We start from the raw sequence: 19,460 nt of genomic DNA, 5'->3' as shown, positions 1-19,460 counted from the left end.
GCAACCTGACAACAGACCATGAATGAGGCAATCAGTATGTGCCATAGAAAGCTCACAGCCTGGCTGTAGCCACAAATTTGGTTACGTGCACAGAGAGAGGGGCAGACACGGGTGCCTTGAAATAGGGTACTTTGACCAATATGCAGATATGAGAAATTTATAAGTCTCATTACAGTAACATGAATGAATTCAGTGGCGTGTAAAGGAGGCATCTGCTGTCTCATGCATGAGAATGTAGAATGTCATCTGATGTTTTAGACAAAATGCTATAGCTCAGAGGAGCAGGTACCTATCCTATTACGTCATCCTCCCAGGCTTAAAACACTTCAGTGGCTCTCAACAGCTTTAAAGATATAGCACCAGCTCCTCACCTTAGCCAACATGCCCCTGTGACTAATGCCTCATCCCAGAAATATGAAGCTGCGCTTTGTCATGATCAAGTGTGAGGGGTGCCTCAGATAATTCATTACCAATAAAGTTCTAAAGCTTGAGAGGGTTTGACTTTTTATAAATTAGAGTGAATCCAAGGTTATCCTTGTACTCCTATAATTCTCTCTTGCAGTCACGCACACTTTCGGAACCAGAGGTAAATGGGGGAGTCATAGTTTGCATCATATATACAGAGCATAACATATAGCTTATTTCTGTTTGCTCAAACCTAACACACCTGGGTGTGTGCCATACATATGAAAGTCAGCTCTTATGTGTATTATCCCTCCTACCACCCTACACTCCCAAGATGGCAACAGTGTGAAAGGAGGCGTTGCTTTCACATGCAGGGTAAATACCACACAGGCAACAAATGTGAGAGTTGCATAGTGGTTAAGAACATGAGCCCTGGAATCAAACTGGGTGGTTTTCTATCACAAGGCTACTGCTTACACTTACTTATAGGAACTGGGAGAAGCCACTTCTCCTGTTGTAGGCAACCCCTAAGATATCTTTTTATTTATTTATTTATTTATTTATTTATTTATTTATTTATTTATTTATTTGACAGAGAGAGAGAGACAGCGAGAGCAGGAATACAAGCAGGGGGAGTGGGAGAGGGAGAAGCAGGCTTCCCGCTGAGCAGGGAGCCCGATGTGGGACTCGATCCCAGGACCCTGGGATCATGACCTGAGCCGAAGGCAGACGCTTAATGACTGAGCCACCCAGGCGCCCCAACCCCTAAGATATCTTATCCACATCCTTGCATTCAAATTTTGTTCCTGAATTAATGCGCTCCTTTTGAGTGCAGGCTGGACTGATGGATATGCCTCTAACAGATTATGATAGAGGTGATAGATAGCATTTCCAAGACTAGATTTTAAAAAGGTCGTGGCCTCCATCTTGGGTGCTCCTGGATCACTCGCTGTCAAAGAAGCCAACTGCTCTGTCCAGAGGCTGCCCTGGAAGAGGTCCACATGAGTGGGCTTGGAGGCTTCTGGGCATGCCATGTGAGTGAGCCCTGAAGCAGACTGCCACAGTCAAACACCAAAATGACTGTAGTTCTGGTTGACATCTTAATTGCAGCTCCATGGGAGATTGAGACAGAACCACCCATCTAAGTTGTTCAAGGACCCAGGGAAACTATGAGGTAATAATATCTGTTGTTTCCAGATGCAAAGTTTTGCTATAAGTCATTAGGCAGCAATAGATAGGTAATAAACTCTGAAAGAATTAATATTTTCATGGGGCTATAAGAAACAGCTTACCTCATACAACTAGTAAGGATTCAAAAATATACTCACAAGATAATCACAAGGATCCTTATGAAAAACCAACAGGTCCCACCACCCTTCTGCAAAGAAGATGACTTTTAGTTCTTAGTTCATTCTTTTGGTATTGACTATTTGTATTTCTGAATAGCATGTCCAAATTGCAATTTCTTGGTTTATTTTCATTTATACAGTTTTTTATTCACTTACTAACATAAAGATAAGAATTTGGCTTTTTCTTTACCCCCCACATCCAAAGAATTTTCTATCCCCCATACCTCCAATATAGTTGTATTGTAATTTTAGTTAGATCAATGGATACCGTTTACAGTGATGTGACAACATACATGCCACTCACAAATAGCAAATCTTACAATGTGATTAATTTTCCTTTTCTCAAACAAATGTAGTTTTTCTCGAAATTAGTAACTGCCTTATTCTCCTGTTTGCCTAGTTGTCTATATATTGGTAACAAATAATTCACTAACAAATCTCTAAAATGCCTCCCAAAATAGTCATGTAACAACTAATATAAATGGATGTCTAAGGGGAGAGAGAGAGAAAGAATGGGGGAGAGGGTACAGAGATGAACGCTAGAACTTTCTGGATATTTATATTTTAAATTTTGGGAAAAAAAGTATTTTAAATAATTTAAAAAATCAAATATAATAAAAAAGAGCAATTCCTAAACATTGAAAGGAAATTAAAACAAATTAACTAAAAATTATTTCAAATGATACTGACATTCAGTAGTTTCTTTTTAACTCTTTATTATAGAATATTTGAAATTTATGTAAAGAATGCAGAGTAATAAAATGAACCTGATTTTATCATATTATTATGTTTGGCTAATCTTGCTTCATCTATATTCCCAGTGTATCAGTTATCCATTGCCAAATAACAAACTACTCCAAAACTGACTTAAAACAACAATTGTTCCAAGATTCTACAGGTCTTGGCTAATCTGGGCAGTTTCTGGTAAGGTTCAGAATGTCTTGTGATGCTTGCGCATTCATCTGCACTTAGCTGCTAGGTCAGCGGGGCTTGTTGGGGTTCATTGGTTCTCCCTGTGTGGCCTCTCATACTCTCACAAGCAAATTCCCATTGGTAAAGTCTCCAAGATCAACAAGATGGTGAGCAATTGTCAGGCCTCTGATTGCATGTTTGCTGATGCAACTTTGACCAAAGCAAATCACTTAGTAAACCAAAATCCATATAGAGCATTGCAAGGGCCTAAAAGGAAATGGAGTGATAGAGGTGGACTGTATCATGTTTGACTTCATGGAACAGGATCACATAGCCATGTAATGGGAGTATAAAAAAAGCCCTTTTATTTTACTAAGGCGTTAATATTGGGGACTGATTACTACCTTAGTTAGCCTACCATTGCTAATATACTTTCTCCCAAAATTTTGGTTCAGTTACAGGGAGATACCTAAGGGCAAAGCCTGGTAACGAGCGTCCCCACTTATAAATACTACAAATAAACTCATAAAACATAAGGAATTTGCCCAAAAACATACCAGTTGTTAAGTTGCTGATCTAATTCTATCATTCTTTCTTGATTTATTAGTAGGAATATTTTATAAAAATGAAACATTCTTGATCAATTATTATTTTACCATAAACTACAAGATTGTATGAAAAAAGCAAGATGCTTCTTCTTTAATTTATCAGTTTCAAAATACTGAAATTGTCCCCTAGTATCCTCCCAAGCGAAAAAAGAAAATACTTTTAGTTTCATTATAAACTCATAAATTTACATATATTGAAAACAGTAATTTGATTAGTAGGAAATAGTACGATATATCAGAAAAAAATAACAAAAGTCTTAAAATATATTAAATAGTTTTCTTGTTAAATAATGTTGGTATTGGGGCGCCTGGGTGGCTCAGTTGGTTAAGCAACTGCCTTCGGCTCAGGTCATGATCCTGGAGTCCCTGGATCGAGTCCCACATCGGGCTCCCTGCTCGGCAGGGAGTCTGCTTCTCCCTCTGACCCTCTTCCCTCTCGTGCTCTCTGTCTCTCATTCTCTCTCAAATAAATAAATAAATAAAATCTTAAAAAAAAAAGTTGGTATTGATTTATTAAACTATTATATGTATCAAGAACAATTAATAGCTAATTATGTTGTTAATGACAACAGAAGCTAAAATTTTACCATAAAATAAAAATATAAAATGTAAAAAAATATATAATTCTGAAATTTTAATTTGAGTTGGTGGTATCAATATGAACTCATTATTTAATTGTTTTAATGATGTATTTTCATATTTGGACTACTGAAAGTACTAGAAGCACCCTAATGCACAGATTGTGGTCTCTAAACACATTTTCCCACTAAAATGAAGAAGGGTTTTACTGAGTTTATGTTTGGAATAAAATGATATTAGAAAGCTTCCTTTGCTTGAAAATAAGAAAGCTATCAAAATTAGAGTACCTCAAAAATGGCACAGGAGCTAATTTGTGGAAGAATTTGAGTACCAAAAGGACTAATGACTACATTTATATATTTGAAGATATACAATCTATTAGTTCTTTTATCTATTATCTATCTATCTATCTATCTATCTATCTATCTATCATCTATCTATCATCTATCTATCTATCTATCTATCTATCTATCTACCTACCTATCATTGATCTAATCTGTGTAAGTCCATTGGTCACCTCTGGAGGATTTTAGAGAATAAAGTCCTATTTTAAAAATTGAAGAAATTACAGATCATAACCTTCCTTTCTTGTATGGAATATATTTGATGGTAACTTAATATTCCATAAAAATGTAAGTTGATAGAGAACTTTTTAGTGGATGGATTAGATTAACAATACCCAAACTCACAGATCAATCTAAACATTCTCTAAAGTGATTATAAAGGTGTCTCTAATGTGATATAATCAGAAATACACAACACTACAAAGGGCTTGCCAAAAATTTGAAACTGATCTAATCAAACCCTGTGATTTAAACACTAATTTACAGAAAGAGGTAAAGAAATATGCTCACCCACACTCCAAAGATTCAATTAGCTAAATCCAGAATGTGGGAACATATGACTCAGTTTCTTAAAAAAATAAATAGTAAAGAGGAGATAGGGATGCAAGAGACATATCAATCAGACACTATGTGTGGACTTATAAAAAAAAAGACAAGCAGATAAAGTAAAATTAAATTTGGTAATCAGATGATATCAAGAAATTATTTTTAATTTTGGTTGGGTATGATAATGGTAGTATGCTTTTGTTGCAAAAAATAAAAAGGTCTTCTTTGTTGGAGATTCATACTGGGGTAGTTGTAATGAAATCGTCAGTACACAATTTGTTTTTAAAATGTCTCATAATACGAAAGGAAGACCCATCTATTTGCTGCCTATTAGAGACTCATTCCAGATCTAAAAACCCATGCAGATTGGAAGTGAAGGGATGGAAAAATACTTATCACACAAAAGTGATAAGAAAGTGAAAAGAAAAGTGAAAAGAAGCTGGGGTAGCAATATTCACATTAGTCAAAATGACTTTAAAACAAAGACTGTAACAAGAGACAAAGAAAGACACTATATGATCATAAAGGGAATAATACAACGAGAAGATAGAACAATAGTAAATACTTACGCACCCAATATAGGAGCATCCAAATACAAAAATAACTGTTAAAGGAAGGAATTGATAGTAGTAGATGATTTTAACACCCCACTTACATCAATGGATAGATCCTCCAAACAGAAAGTCAACAAGGAAACAGTTTCTTTTTAAGATTTTATTGATTTATTTGAGAGAGAGAATGAGAGAGAGAGCATGAGATGGGGGAGGGTAAAAGGGAGAAGCAGACTCACCGCTGAGCAGGGAGCCGAATGCGGGACTCGATCCCAGGACCCTGGGATCATGACCTGAGCTGAAGGCAGATGCTTAACCGACTGAGCCACTCAGGCGCCCCACAAATACATGGAATTTAAATAAGGTGCTACTAAACAATGAATGGGTCAACCAAGAAATCAAAGAGGAAATCAAGAAATACATGAAGACAAATTAAAATGAAAACACAATGGTCCAAAATCTTTGGGATGGAGCAAAAGTGTTTCTAAGAGAGAGGTTTATAGCAATACAGGCCTGCCTCAAGAAGCAAGATAATCTCAAATAAAGCCCTAACCTTAAACCTAAAGGAACTAGAAAAACAACAAACAAAACCCCAAACCACTAGAAGGAACAAAATAATAAAGATGAGAGCAGAGATAAGCAAAATAGAAACACACAAACAGTGGAACAGATCAATGAAATCAAGAACTGGTTCTTTGAAAAGATCCACACAACTGATAAACCTTTAGCCAGACTTATAAAAAGAGAGAGAGAGAGGACTCAAATAAGCAAAATCAGAAATGAAAGAGGAGAAATAACAACCAACACCACTGGAATGTAAAGGATTATTAGAGAATATTATGAAAAATTATATGCGAACAAATTGGACAATCTAGAAGAAATTAATACATTCCTAGTAACATATAACTCCCCAAAACTGAATGAGGGAGAGAAAGAAAATTTGATCAGACTAATGACCAACAATGAAACTGAATCAGTTATCAAAAAACTCTCAACAAAAGTCCAGGACCAGATGGATTCAAAATTAAATTCAATCAAACATTTAAAGAATTATTAATACTTACTCTTCTCAAACTATTTCAAAAACAGAAGAGGAAGGAAGGATTTGAAATGCATTCTATGAAGCTACCATTGCCCTGATACCAAAACAATAAAGACATGACTAAATAAATAAATAAATGAATGAATAAATAAATAAATAAATAAATAAAATAGAACTACAGGCCAATATCACTTATGAACATAGGTACAAAAATCCTCAGCAAAATATTAGCAAACTGAATCCAACAATACATTAAAAAAATCATTCATCATGATTTATTCCTGGGATGCAAGAGTGATTCAATATTGCAAATCAATCAGGGCACCTGGGTGGCTCAGATGGTTAAGCGTCTGCCTTTGGCTTGGGTCATGATCTCCAGGTCCTTGGATCAAGCCTCGTGTCCAGCTCTCAGCTCAGCAGGGAGTCTGCTTCTCCTTCTCCTACTGCCTCTCACCCTGCTGTGCTCTCTCTGTCTCTATCTCAAATGAATAAATAAAATCTTTAAATAAAATATTCCAAATCAATCATCATGATATAGCATATCAATAAGAGAAAGGATAAAAATCATATGACATTTTCAATAGATGTAGAGAAAGCATGTGACAAAGTACAATATCCACTCATAATAAAAAATCCTTTGGGGTACCTGGGTGGCTTAACTGGTTGAGGCTATGACTCTTGATTTCAGGTCAAGTCATAATCTCAGGGTTTTGAGATTTAGCCCCATGACTGGCTTCGCAATGACATGGAGCCTGCTTGAGATTCTCTCTTCCTTTCTCTCTGCCCCTCCCTGCCTGCTCAAACATACTCTCTCTCTCTTAAAAACAAAAACAAAAACAACAACAACAACAACAAAAAACCTAACAAAGTATGTTTAGAGGGAAAATACCACAACATACTAAAAGCCATATGTAAAAAAAAAAATCCACAGCTAATATCATACTCAATGGGGAAACCTGAGAGCTTTTCTCCTTAGATCAGGGACAAGACAGGAATATCCACACTCATCACTTTATTCAATATAGCCACAGCAATTAGACAAGAAAAAGAAATTAAAAAAACATCTAAATTGTTAAGGAAGAAGTAAAATTCCACTATTTGCAGAGGACAGGATACTATATTTAGAAAACCTTAAAGATTTCACCTAAACACTACTAGAACTAATAAATAAATTTAGTAAGGTCACAGGATACAAAATCAATACCCAGAAATCCATTGCATTCCTATATACTAATAATGAAGCATCAGAAAGAGAAATTAAAAAGCAATCCCATTTACAATTTTACCAAAAATAATAAAATATCTAAGAATAAATTTAACCAAGGAGGTGAAAGCCCTGTACTATGAAAAATATAAAACATTGATGAAAGAAATTGAAGATTACATGAACAAATACAAAGATATTCCATGCTTACAGATTGGAAGAACAAATATTGTTAAAATGTCCATACTACCCATAGCAATCTACAGATTTAATGCAATCTCTATCAAAATACCAACAGCATTTTTCCACAGAACTAGAACAATCTTAAAATTTGTATGAAACCACAAGAAACCCTGAAATAGCCAAAGCAATCTTGTAAAAAAAAATTATAAGTATCACAATCCCAGATTTCAAGATACACTACAAAGGTGTAGTAGTCAAAACAACTATGGTACCAGCACAAAAAGAGACACATAGATCAATGGAGTAGAACAGATAGCTCATAAATAAACCCATGATTATATAGTTAATTAATCTTTGACAAATGAAGCAAGGATATGCAATGGGAGGGGTGCCTGGGTGGCTTAGATGGTTAAGCCTTTGGCTCTGGTCATGATCCCAGAGTCCTGGGATCGAGCCCCACGTTGGGCTCCTGGCTCAGCGGGGAGCCTGCTTCTCCCTCTCCTTCTGCCTCTCCCCCACTCATGTTCTCTCTCATTCTCTCTCTGTATCTCTGTGTCTCAAATGAATAAATAAAATCTTAAAAAAAAAAAAAGAATATGCAATGGGAAAATTCTCTCCAAAAAATGGTGTTGAGAAATCTGGACAGCTACTTGCAAAATAATGAAACCAGATTCCTTTCTTACACTATACACAAAAATAAACTCAAAATGGATTAAAGACCTAAATGTGAGACCTGAAACCATAAAAATCCTGGACGAGCGCATAGGCAATAATTTCTCTGACATGGGCTGTAGCAATATTTTTTCTAGATATGTCTCCTGAGGCAAAGGAAACAAAAGCAAAAATAAATTACTGGGGCCACATCAAAATAAAAAGCCTTTGCACAGCAAAGAAAATAACCAACAAAACTAAAAGACAACCTACTGAATGGGAGAAGGTATTTGCAAATGACATATCTAATAAAACCAAATAATCCAATTAAGAATGGGCAGAAGACATAAAGAGACATTTCACCAAAGAAGACATAGAGATTTCCAATAGACACATGAAAAGATGCTCAACATCACTAATTATTAGGGAAATGAAAATCAAAACTACAATGAGATATCACCTCACAACCATCAGGATGGCTAAAATCAAAAATACATAAAACAACAAATATTGGTGAGAATGTGGAGAAAAAGGAACCCTCATGCACTGTTGGTGGGAATGCAAACTGATGCAGCACTGTGAAAAACAGTATGCAATTTCCTCAGAAAATAAAATAAATAAATATAAATAAAATAAAATAAAAATAAAACTATCATATGATCCAATAATTCCACCACTGGGTATTTACCCAAAGAATATGAAAACACTAATTTGAAAAGATATATGCACTCTTATGTTTATTGCAGCATTATTTACAATAGCCAAATTATAGAAGCAGTCCAATTGTCCATTAGTAGATGAATGGATAAAGAAGATGTGGTATAGGGGCGCCCGGGTGGCTCAGTTGGTTAAGCGACTGCCTTCGGCTCGGGTCATGATCCTGGAGTCCCAGGATCGAGTCCCGCATCGGGCTCCCTGCTCAGCGGGGAGTCTGCTTCTCCCTCTGACCCTCCTCCCTCTCATGCTCTCTGTCTCTCATTCTCTCTCTCACAAATAAATCTTTAAAAAAAAAAAAAAAGAAGAAGAAGAAGAAGAAGATGTGGTATATATACACAGTGCAAATTATTCCACCATAAAAAAAGAATGAAATCTTACCACTTACAACAATCTGGATGGATCTACAGAGTATAATTGTAAAAGTGAAATAAGTCAGTCAGAGGAAGACAAATACCATAAGATTTCACTCATGTGGAATTTAAGAGAAAGAAAAAACAACCACAAATGAACAAAGATAAAAGAGACAACTCCAAAAATAAATTCTTTTATTTTTTAAGATTTTACTTATTTATTCAAGACACAGAGATACAGAGAGAGAGAGCAGGAGCAAGGGGAGAGGCAGAGGGAGAAGCAGGCTCCCCGCTGAGCCAGGAGCTGGACGTGGGGCTAGATCCCAGGACCCTGGAACCATAACCCAAGCCAAAGGCAGATACCCAACATCTGAGCCACCCAGGCACCCCTCCAAAAATAAATTCTTAATGATATAGAGAACAAACTGCTGGTTACCAGGGGGGATGCAGGTGGAAGGATGAGTAAAATAGATGAAGGGGATTAAGAGTACATTTATTGTGATGAGCACTGAATAATGTATTGAATTGTTGAACCAATATATCGTACACCTGAAACTAATAACTAATACAACACTGTTTTTCTAATATACTGGAATTAAAATTTAAAAAAATGCATTACTCCATCTTAAAAAAAAAAAGAAATGAAGGGAATAGTAACAACAAAAATTACAGCATATGGATAAATGTTGAAACTGAGGGAAGGGTTCAAAGAGAACAACTGTACTATTCTATCATTTTATGTGTGTTTGAAAAAGTCTTTCATAATAAATATTTTGTTTTAATATTTGGGAATTTCAGGTAATCTGTGGATTTCAACTTCTTTGAAAAATTATCCTCTGGATCTTTCTGACCTGTGGCAATATGAATGGTATGGTTTCCGTCTGGTATACAGCTGTCTTCCTGGTCATACCACCATCATGCCAGGCATTCCCCTCTTATTTTTAATATTTATCTATTTATTTTAGAGAGAAAGAGAGACAGAGAGCACAAGCAGGGGGTGGGGCCAGAGGGAAAGAATCCGAAACAGAGTCCCTGCTGAGTGCAAGACCCACTGGGGGCTCGATCCCCTGAGCCCAAGACCTTGACCTGAGCCAAAATCAGGAGTCAGATGCTCAACCTACAGAACCACCCAGGAGTCCCGCCAGGCATTCCCTCTTAAAAATAGGTTTCTCAGGGCGCCTTGGTGGCTCAGTTGGTTAAGCCTCCAACTCTTGATTTCAGCTCAGGCCATGATCTCAGAGTCATGAAATCTAGCCCTGAATCAGGCTTTGCACTGGGCATGGAGCCTGCTTAGGATTCTCTCTCTCTCTCTTGCTCTGCTGCCCCCACAATCCCCACTCCCTCCCTATCTATCTCCCTCTCTCTCTAAAAAAAAAACAAAAAAAAACAAAAAAAAAAAACTGGCTTTCTCACTCAGCACAATTTTCTTGAAATACATTTAAGCTATTTCATGTATCAATAGTTTAATTTCTTAGTGGTTTACTATGATATGGATATACCACAATTTATTTAATATTCACCAAATGCCTTTCAAGTCAACTGAAGTTCATTTGGGTTTTCCAGTTTAGGGATATTTTGTTGTAGCATTTTAAAAAAATTCTCCAGAGTGTTTTTTCCCCTTTAAATATTTTTAATAGCATGCAATTTTTTTTAAGATTTTTTATTTATTTGAGAGAGAGAGAGGAGGGCACAAGAGTGGGGGGAGGGGCAGAGGGAAAAGCAGGCTCCCCTCTGAGCTGGGAGCCAGATGCTGGGCTTGATCCCAGTACTCTGGGATCATGACCTGAGCAGAAGGCAAATGCTTACCCAACTGAGCCACCCAGGCGCCCCAATGTCATGCAATGTTTGATTCACTGATGCAATATATCTCTAATATCCCTGAGAATATTAATTATAATATAGTTTTGTTTTTGACATTTTTTCTCTCTGTGTACACAGTTTCTCCAAGTAGTGTGTGTGTGTGTGCACGTGTGTGTATGTCTGTTTGTGTGTGTGTGTGTGTGCTGGGATGTCACATAATTTTCTATAGTCCCTCATTTTTTTTTTTAAAGATTTTATTTTTATTATTTATTTGACAGAGAGACACAGTGAGAGAGGGAACACAAGCAGGGGGAGTGGGAGAGGGAGAAGCAGGCTCCCTGCAGAGCGGGGAGCCCGACGCGGGACTCGATCCTAGGACCCCGGGATCATGACCTGAGCCGAAGGCAGTCGCTTAACCGACTGAGCCACCCAGGCGCCCCTATAGTTCCTCATTTTAACAGTGGTCTCTAAAATACTGACTGATCTCAGAAAATGTCTGTGGTTTGCTCTCCATATACTTTCCTGTAGGTTTATCTGTTTGGACCATTTCGTGGGAAACGCCTAAAGACATGTCAGTGCCTTTCAGTATTTTCTCTTGGTCTTCTTAGATTCTGTGATTGAGAGGGATATTTCACATGAGATTTGGAAGGTGGAAGTGACACAGTGAACAGCTATTTCATGATTGTAGTGCAGGGCATAAGGGACTCTGGGAGAGCACACGTGTTGTCACTTACCTTCTGACTTACGTTGTTAACATAGGGCAGCCAAGCCAAGCTGGCTACTACTCCAGATAGACTACCTCCTCTTTCAACCTCTCTAACTCCTGGCCATGAGCATTTTTAGATCTCTTATGATCACTCCATCACTAAAGTTGAAGTTCTGGTGACGGTATGAGTCCAGGAGCTTCTCTGATCAACCACTGGCATAACAAATACGCCATACACATTTATTGAAAACCTACTCATTTTTCAGTAACTCCATTTTACGCTCTCAGAAAACTAAATAAGACATGTTTCTAGATATCAAGTAATTCAAGGTCTTCAACTTACCAAAACTAACCCTAATACAGATAGAAAAGTTTAAAAGACCAATTCCTATAAAATAAAAACAAGTTTTTAAAGAGCTCCCCTAGGGAAAAAATGCAGAATCGTATAATTTCTCAAGAGAATCTTTTAAGGAGTAGAGAAGCCTAATGCTACTTATATTACTCCAAAGCACAGGAAAAAAAAAAAAAAAAGAAAGAAAGAAATTTTCCAAGTGTGTTATATAGTGTAAAGGTCATACCCAAACCTAACAGAGATCACCCCAAAAAAGAAACCTACAGACTCACTTATGAATATCAATAACAAAATTTTACATAAAATATCAGCAATTAGAACCCAACAGCATATTTTGAAAGAAAGTCATAGCCAAGTGTGGGCTTAATCCAATATTAGGGCTAAAGAGAAAAATTATATGATCGTCTTCACTCATTTAAAAAGACTTGATATGGGCACCTGGGTGGCTCAGTCAGTTAAGCGTCTGCCTTCGGCTCAGGTCATGATCCCAGGGTCCTGGGATCGAGTTCTGCATCAGGCTTCCTGCTCATTGGAGAGCCTACTTCTCCCTCTCCCTCTGCCCCTCCCCTCCTGCTCCTGCTGGTTTTCTCTCTCCCAAATAAATAAATAAAATATTTCTAAAAAGACATGATAAGTCTTATACAGGCTCTAAATTGCTATTGGATGTCATCTACAGGAGAAGCACCACGTTTCCTGTCGGGAAGAAAATAGGACTACGAACGGAAAACAAAAGAAGTTCTATCTATCAGTGGGGCAAGAGTTGTCTCCACTCAAAACAGCAACTAGTTACATGTGCTACATTTGAAAGTCTAATATTAAGGGCATACACACATATATGTGCTCTTCAATGAAAAGGACAACAGTGGACATATTAAGACTCTTTAGAAGAGATTTTAATATTAATATAAACAAATGTATAATGTACAGAGCAGATGGATCAGTGTTTTCATATTTAAGGAAAATAGTCTGAATCTAGTTCTGGCAGCTAATTTATTGCCTAAGGTACAATTTGAAATGTCCTTGTGATGACCACTCTCATTAAAGATAATGATAGTATTCAGACAGCAAAATAGTTTTCTTTACATCTCACCTTTTCAAGTACCAAGGTCAGAACTATAGTTTTTCTGCCCCATCATTTATATTCCTTTTGTAAAACTATAGAAATAGACAAGAAACTTGCTTACAAGACAGGTACATATTTTTTGAGGTCTTAAAAATGGTCCTATTTATTTCCTTTGTTTCTATGTCCCTGGCAATTTAATATTTACCACATGATTGAATATTTAGTTACAGATCTACATACATGGCCTACAGACATAAATAAGATCAAATGAATTCTAATAATTAAGTAAATACTTGTGAAGCATTTTGCACTTAGCAACCATTTACTTAATTATATTTAGCAAACCCTTTGTGCAGTAGGTCTGTGGGACTTTGCCTTGCTTGGTTTCAGTAGAAGAAAAGAAAAAAAATAATAATAGTATATTAAAACTGATAGGATTACTGGCATTACCTCAAAAATGTGTCAAGAAATTAAATTAGAAAACATATCTTTTGATGTCACAGTCTGTACATAGATGGTACAGTTTGAAAACAGGCATAGATTCTGTAATATCACAATACTGGAAAGGAGGCTAGTAGAGATATAAACAGATTAGTGGTGGCTAAAGGTTAGGAATGGGGATAATGAGGGAAAGGGTATGGCTATAAAGGGACATCATGAAGGAATTTTGTGATGAAAGTATTCTTATCCCGGTTATGGTGGCAATTACACAAATCCATAAATGTGATAGGATTGCACAGAACCACACACACACACATACACATACACACATGTCCATGCTGAAGTGCATGACAAATGGAGCAATCTGAATAAACACTATTTTTGTACCAATGTCATTTTCCTGGTTTTGGTATTATACCACAGTTATGCAAGATGATAACATCGGAAAAAAGTAGGTAAAGGGTATGTAAGACCTTCTAGTACCTTTTTTTTTTTCAATTTACTCTGAATTATTTCAAAATAAAAAGCTTTAAAAGGGGAGATATGACCAAATAATTCTAATCCTGGGTATATACTCTACAGAAATGAAAACACATGTCCACATAAAAACCTGTGCATGAATATTCATAGGAGCATTATTCATAATAGCAAAACAATGGAACAGCCCAATGCCCATCAAGTGATGAATGGGGAAACAAAATATGTCCATACAGTGAAATACTAGGCAACAGGAAAGAGTTAAGTACTGACACATGCTACAACATGGATGAACCTTGAACCTTCAAACCATTATGTTAAAGTGAAATTTACCAGTCACGAAAGGTCTCATACTGTATGATTTCATATATCTAAAATGTCCACACAAGGCACGTCTATATATACAGAAAGTGTATTAGTGGCTGCCGGCAGCCGAGGGTAGGTGTTTGAGAGGTGGGCACTGGGGATGAGAAATGACTGCTAATGTGTATGTGGTTTCTTTTGGGGTATTGAAATGTTTTATAATTAGGTAGTGATGATGGTTGTACAACTGTGTAAATATACTGAAAACCACCAAACTGTACACTTCAGGTGAAATTTATGATGTAAAAATAGACCTCAATAAACCTGAAAGAAAAGTCAAGGGGCAGGGTGTTAGGTCATAGCAAAGATCCCAAAAGGTGATTTAACTCAAACCTCGAGAACACACTGCATCAGAGCCCTGGTGTCTATTACATTTGACCCACAGTGTCCGACTACAGCAACACGCCCATCAGATGAACTCTGGTTCATCTGATTAGCAGGATCGCTAACCTCATACAGCAGTCTCTCCACCTGAGCCTACACCAATATTTCATTTTCTCCTTAGAAGCCACAACATATTTCATTAAAATGAAGATAAGATGGAACAACAGTTGCTAAATAGAAAATCTTGTGTCTAATACTCCTGTTATGTTGTCATCCTGACCCTCTGTGAGCCAGTAAATTAATCTATAAAACTTATAGTCATTATCCTTAATAATATATTATATGTAAATGATAAGTGTGTAAACATGCTTAATATAAACCTTCCTAGTAATCCACATCTGAATTACGTCTAGCTTATCAGGTGCATGGAAGCTAAGCCGTGGGATTCCATAGGAAGCTACTGGCATGAACCTCAGGGGGCACACACAGCTTCTAAAGCAGTGGTTCTGAGTGTGCTCCTTAAACCAGCAGCAGCTGGCATCACTCTGAGCTCACTAGCCTTGCAAATTCATGGACTCCACCCTGAATCAGAATCTTTGCGCAGAGCCTTGTAGAAACTGTGTTTTAAAAAGATCTCCAGGTGAATCTGTTGCAAGTTAAAACTTGGGAAGCCTTGTTCTAGAAAGAAAAAAAAAAAAAGGAAGGAAGGAAGGAAGAAAGGAAGGAAGGAAGGAAAAGAAAGAAAGGAAGGAAGGAAGGAAGGAAGGAAGGAAAGAAAGAAAGAAAGAAAGAAAGAAAGAAAGAAAGAAAGAAAGAAAGAAAGAAAGAAAGAAAGAAAGAAAGAAAGAAAGGAAAGAAAAAAGAAGAAAGAAAGAAAAAAGAAAGAAAGGGAGAGAGAGGAAGGAAGGAAGAAGAGAAAGAGGGAGGGAGGGATGGAGGAAGGAAGGAAGGAAGGGGGGAAGGGAGGGAACAAACTTTAAAAGCCACACTTATTAAACAGTGGCAGCTAGTGTGACTTTTTTTATAATTCTGTCCCATTTGCTGAAAATTCAGTTTTTCAGTAAGTATTGACATTGGCATACCCACAGAAAAAATAATTTCAACTTTTGTTGTCTCCATATATTTTTTGCTCCCCTTTTGTTTTCTTTCATGATACTGCACTTCTTTCGAGGAGTAATGTTCATCATGTATCTGTAAATCAAGAGTGATTACCAGCTCATTCAATATATGACCCTACTCTTGGTTAATAATTTTATCATTGTTCCATTTTATGTCTTTCTAGAAGATCTTCGGAAGCTGATAGCTCTGGATTCAAACACAACTAATAATTTAAAAGACTTTGTTAAGTTTCTTAATCTCTTGATTCTTCTTTCAAGATTTTTATGAGAATTAGATGAGATAATATATGGAAATTGGCTGCCATGGTGCTTGCCCACAGTAGGAATTCAGACAATGGGAGCTATCCAATTGTTATCATTTATAAATCATTTAAAAAAATTAAACAAAAAAAGATTGAGTACATGTACACAGTAAATTTAAGATATTTATCTGGAAATTTATCAAAATATATATGGCATACCAGCCCTGTGCTGGGTAAAGAGTTAGGTGCTGGGGACACAAATATGAATAAGATATTGCCCTGCTCTCAGATTTTAAGCAGGTGAGGGTGTAGGTTGAGTTATATTCTCCATGTATATGATAAATCTAGGGGGAATTGGACCTTGAATGTCTCTGTATTTTCAGGGGGTAGGATGGTTCCTAGTAGGTGTTCAACAAATGACTGTTGGTGAATTTAGAAACATATAAATGAACAAGCTAGGAGAGCTCCTGTGGGGACTGATGAGGACCACGCATGTTTTCAGCAGACGTGCCCTTCTAAAAGACCTCTCTGGAAGCCAGACTAAAATAAGTTAGACTGAGGATGTGAAGACAAGTGAGAAGACAATTGCAAAAGTCCCCCTGAGTAAGAATGAAAATCTAAGCAGGAAAGAAGCCATGGTAAGTCTTTCTAAAAAGAGGCCTACGCATGGCACAGGGACATTTTTATGCATGTTTGTATTTGAAGACAATTATTCTACAGATTATCTAGGACTCTATACATCTGGACATCTCATTTGGAAAGAATTAATCAGAAATCAATTAAATAGAAATAGGAAGAAGTATTATTTTCTTTTGGAGGAAAAAAATGTTTATAAGTTGATTTTTTTTTAATACAATGGTAAGATTTAAGCCTTAAATGTGTCTGTTTGTAATCCAAAAATCCATTTCAAATTACACAAAGATTCAGTATAAATCTAGGCTACCACTCAATAAGAAAGCATAAAAACATTGGGTACAAATGTATCCAGCATAAGAAAATGGCAAAGGGATAGATTACTGGGTCACATAATGACAATAGTTACCATTTGATACTATATGATGCCTACTATGTGCCAGTCGCGGCCTTAGACATGCAGGATTGCTAACCTCATAAAGCAATATTGAGCTTCAATTTTATAGAGGTATAAACAAAGTCTCAGAAGATCACCCTGATTTTGTCTGAGCTCAGCTATCCTTCAGTTCAGCAACTGATAACTGAGCCCAGGCATGGCTGTGCTCTGCATGTTTCCCCTTCACAGAGATGGTCTTGCATCTCATTCAGATACACTTAATATGAAAAATCAAATGTGAGGGGTGCCTGGGTAGCTCAGTTTTTAAGTGTCTGCCTTTGGCTCAGGTCATGATCCCAGGGTCCTGGGATCAAGCCCCCATCGGGCTCCGTGCTCTGAGGGAAGCCTGCTTCTCCCACTCCCCTCTGCTTGTGTTCCCTCTCTTGCTGTGTCTCTCTCTGTCAAATAAATACATAAAATCTTTAAAGAAAATCGAATGTGATATTCAGAGACTTGTTTCAATTTCAGAGTCTCCAGCAAACATTTATAAACTTTCTAGTATCCCTCAGTTAGCTTTGTAAACAGCTCTGGGAGTTCCCCAAGGGCCCCAGAAAGACCTAGCCACCTAATTGTGACATTTTAGCTTTACTTATAACAACAAAAGCTTTTTGATTGTTGAAGTACTTAAATCTGGAAAAGCACCCAAAAATGACAATTGCCTTTGTATTTGCTTGGGGCTTCTAACTTGATTACATCACTTTACCCCTTCTTGAGGTTAAAATATAAAGAGGTGAAGCCTTTAAGGTGATATTTGATGTGACAATATGAGGATATTTTACTCTCCGTTTTATACATAAAAACAAACAAACAAACAAACAAAATAAAACAAAAATCCAATCCAAACAAAAACTCATAAACCCTGCAGACAGGCTAAGGTCAACTCTAGACTCAGTTCTATTGGGGCTAAACTGGCCTTTCCTTAGGCTCACAGTGTTCAAGAACCCCCGATTCATGGCATTCCTATCATCTTAAACAGAAAAAAAGCTTCACTAATGCGGCAGGATGGGATGTTGTGGACAGATTAGATACGGAGTACAAAATGCTGGTGGATTCATACAGCTGGAAAATAATCTTGAAAGATAAGATAACGTAAATTATTCAGTGACCTTGGCTTTAGTACTGGAATTGCCATCTGGTGAGGCAGCCCCCAAGTAAGGATCTCCAACCTCTTTACCCCAGGCAAGCATGAAAACGTGAACTAAGCCCCACCACATCCATCTCCCAAGACCTGATTCGAGGCACACATTCCCTAATCTGCCTGCTCTTGGTTGGGGTCATGCTTTGGAAAGTAGACTCATATCATGTTTAGAGTGGTCTACACTTTCTCCATTGGAGTAAGCCTTGACTTCACAATCAAATGGTAATTTCCTTGAGAGTAGGGTTCAGGGATACATTGAAAAAGAGAGGTTTTGTTGTTGTTTTAGCCACAGAGTGTTATATTAAAACCCTAGCCTTCTTGCTTCTGAGTCTTATAAACCTAGCCTGATTACCATGCTAGGTGTACATTTTCCTAAACCTAAAAGTGTGTTACTGGATCTACTTCAGAAGGTTATAATGAATTTCCAAGCAAACATATAACTGGTGCTCAAAATCAGTCAGTTCCTACTGCTCTTCTTACTCCTGCTGCATAGAATTACATTTATCAAGTGTTGATTGAGAACACTCCAGCCCAGAGTAGGAGCCTCCGGAGGGCTCAGGTTCTAGCTGCATCCAAGGTTTATATCCAGCAAGAGTACTGATTGGGTGAATATCTATCTGATCAGTAAGTGTGCTAGTCACACCATCTGTTGTTCTACATAGCATTTCTGCTCTGCAATTACTATACTGATAACTATATGCCTATACTAATTTTCAGGGACATAAAAGAAAAAGCAATTTCTATTCTCCAACAGAATAACAAAGAAATAGACATGTCACCATTTATAGTATAATATGATATGTCCTATGATGAAGAAATATACAGTTTAGTGTACATTTGCCCAAAGGAATAGCCAAGCCTACTGAAGGCATTAGTCTGATGGCACTTGATCTGGGTGTGAAAAGCTGAATAGAAGTGTCCTAGGC

The 19,460-nt window shown here is 37.0% G+C and overlaps 1 protein-coding gene across 1 annotated transcript in view; it reads right to left on the bottom strand.

Moving 5' to 3' along the window:
* CNTNAP5 (contactin associated protein family member 5) overlaps positions 1-19,460 on the bottom strand; it is a 632,291-nt gene that overhangs the window by 279,628 nt on the left and 333,203 nt on the right. The gene's annotated exons all lie outside the window — the stretch shown is intronic.

This window comes from Mirounga leonina, unplaced genomic scaffold, assembly GCF_011800145.1.
Source record: "Mirounga leonina isolate KUSES-001 unplaced genomic scaffold, KU_Mleo_1.0 Mir_151, whole genome shotgun sequence".
NCBI lineage: Eukaryota > Metazoa > Chordata > Mammalia > Carnivora > Phocidae > Mirounga > Mirounga leonina.
Note: the sequence above shows the minus strand (reverse complement) of the source record. Positions and strands in the feature narration are given on the sequence as shown.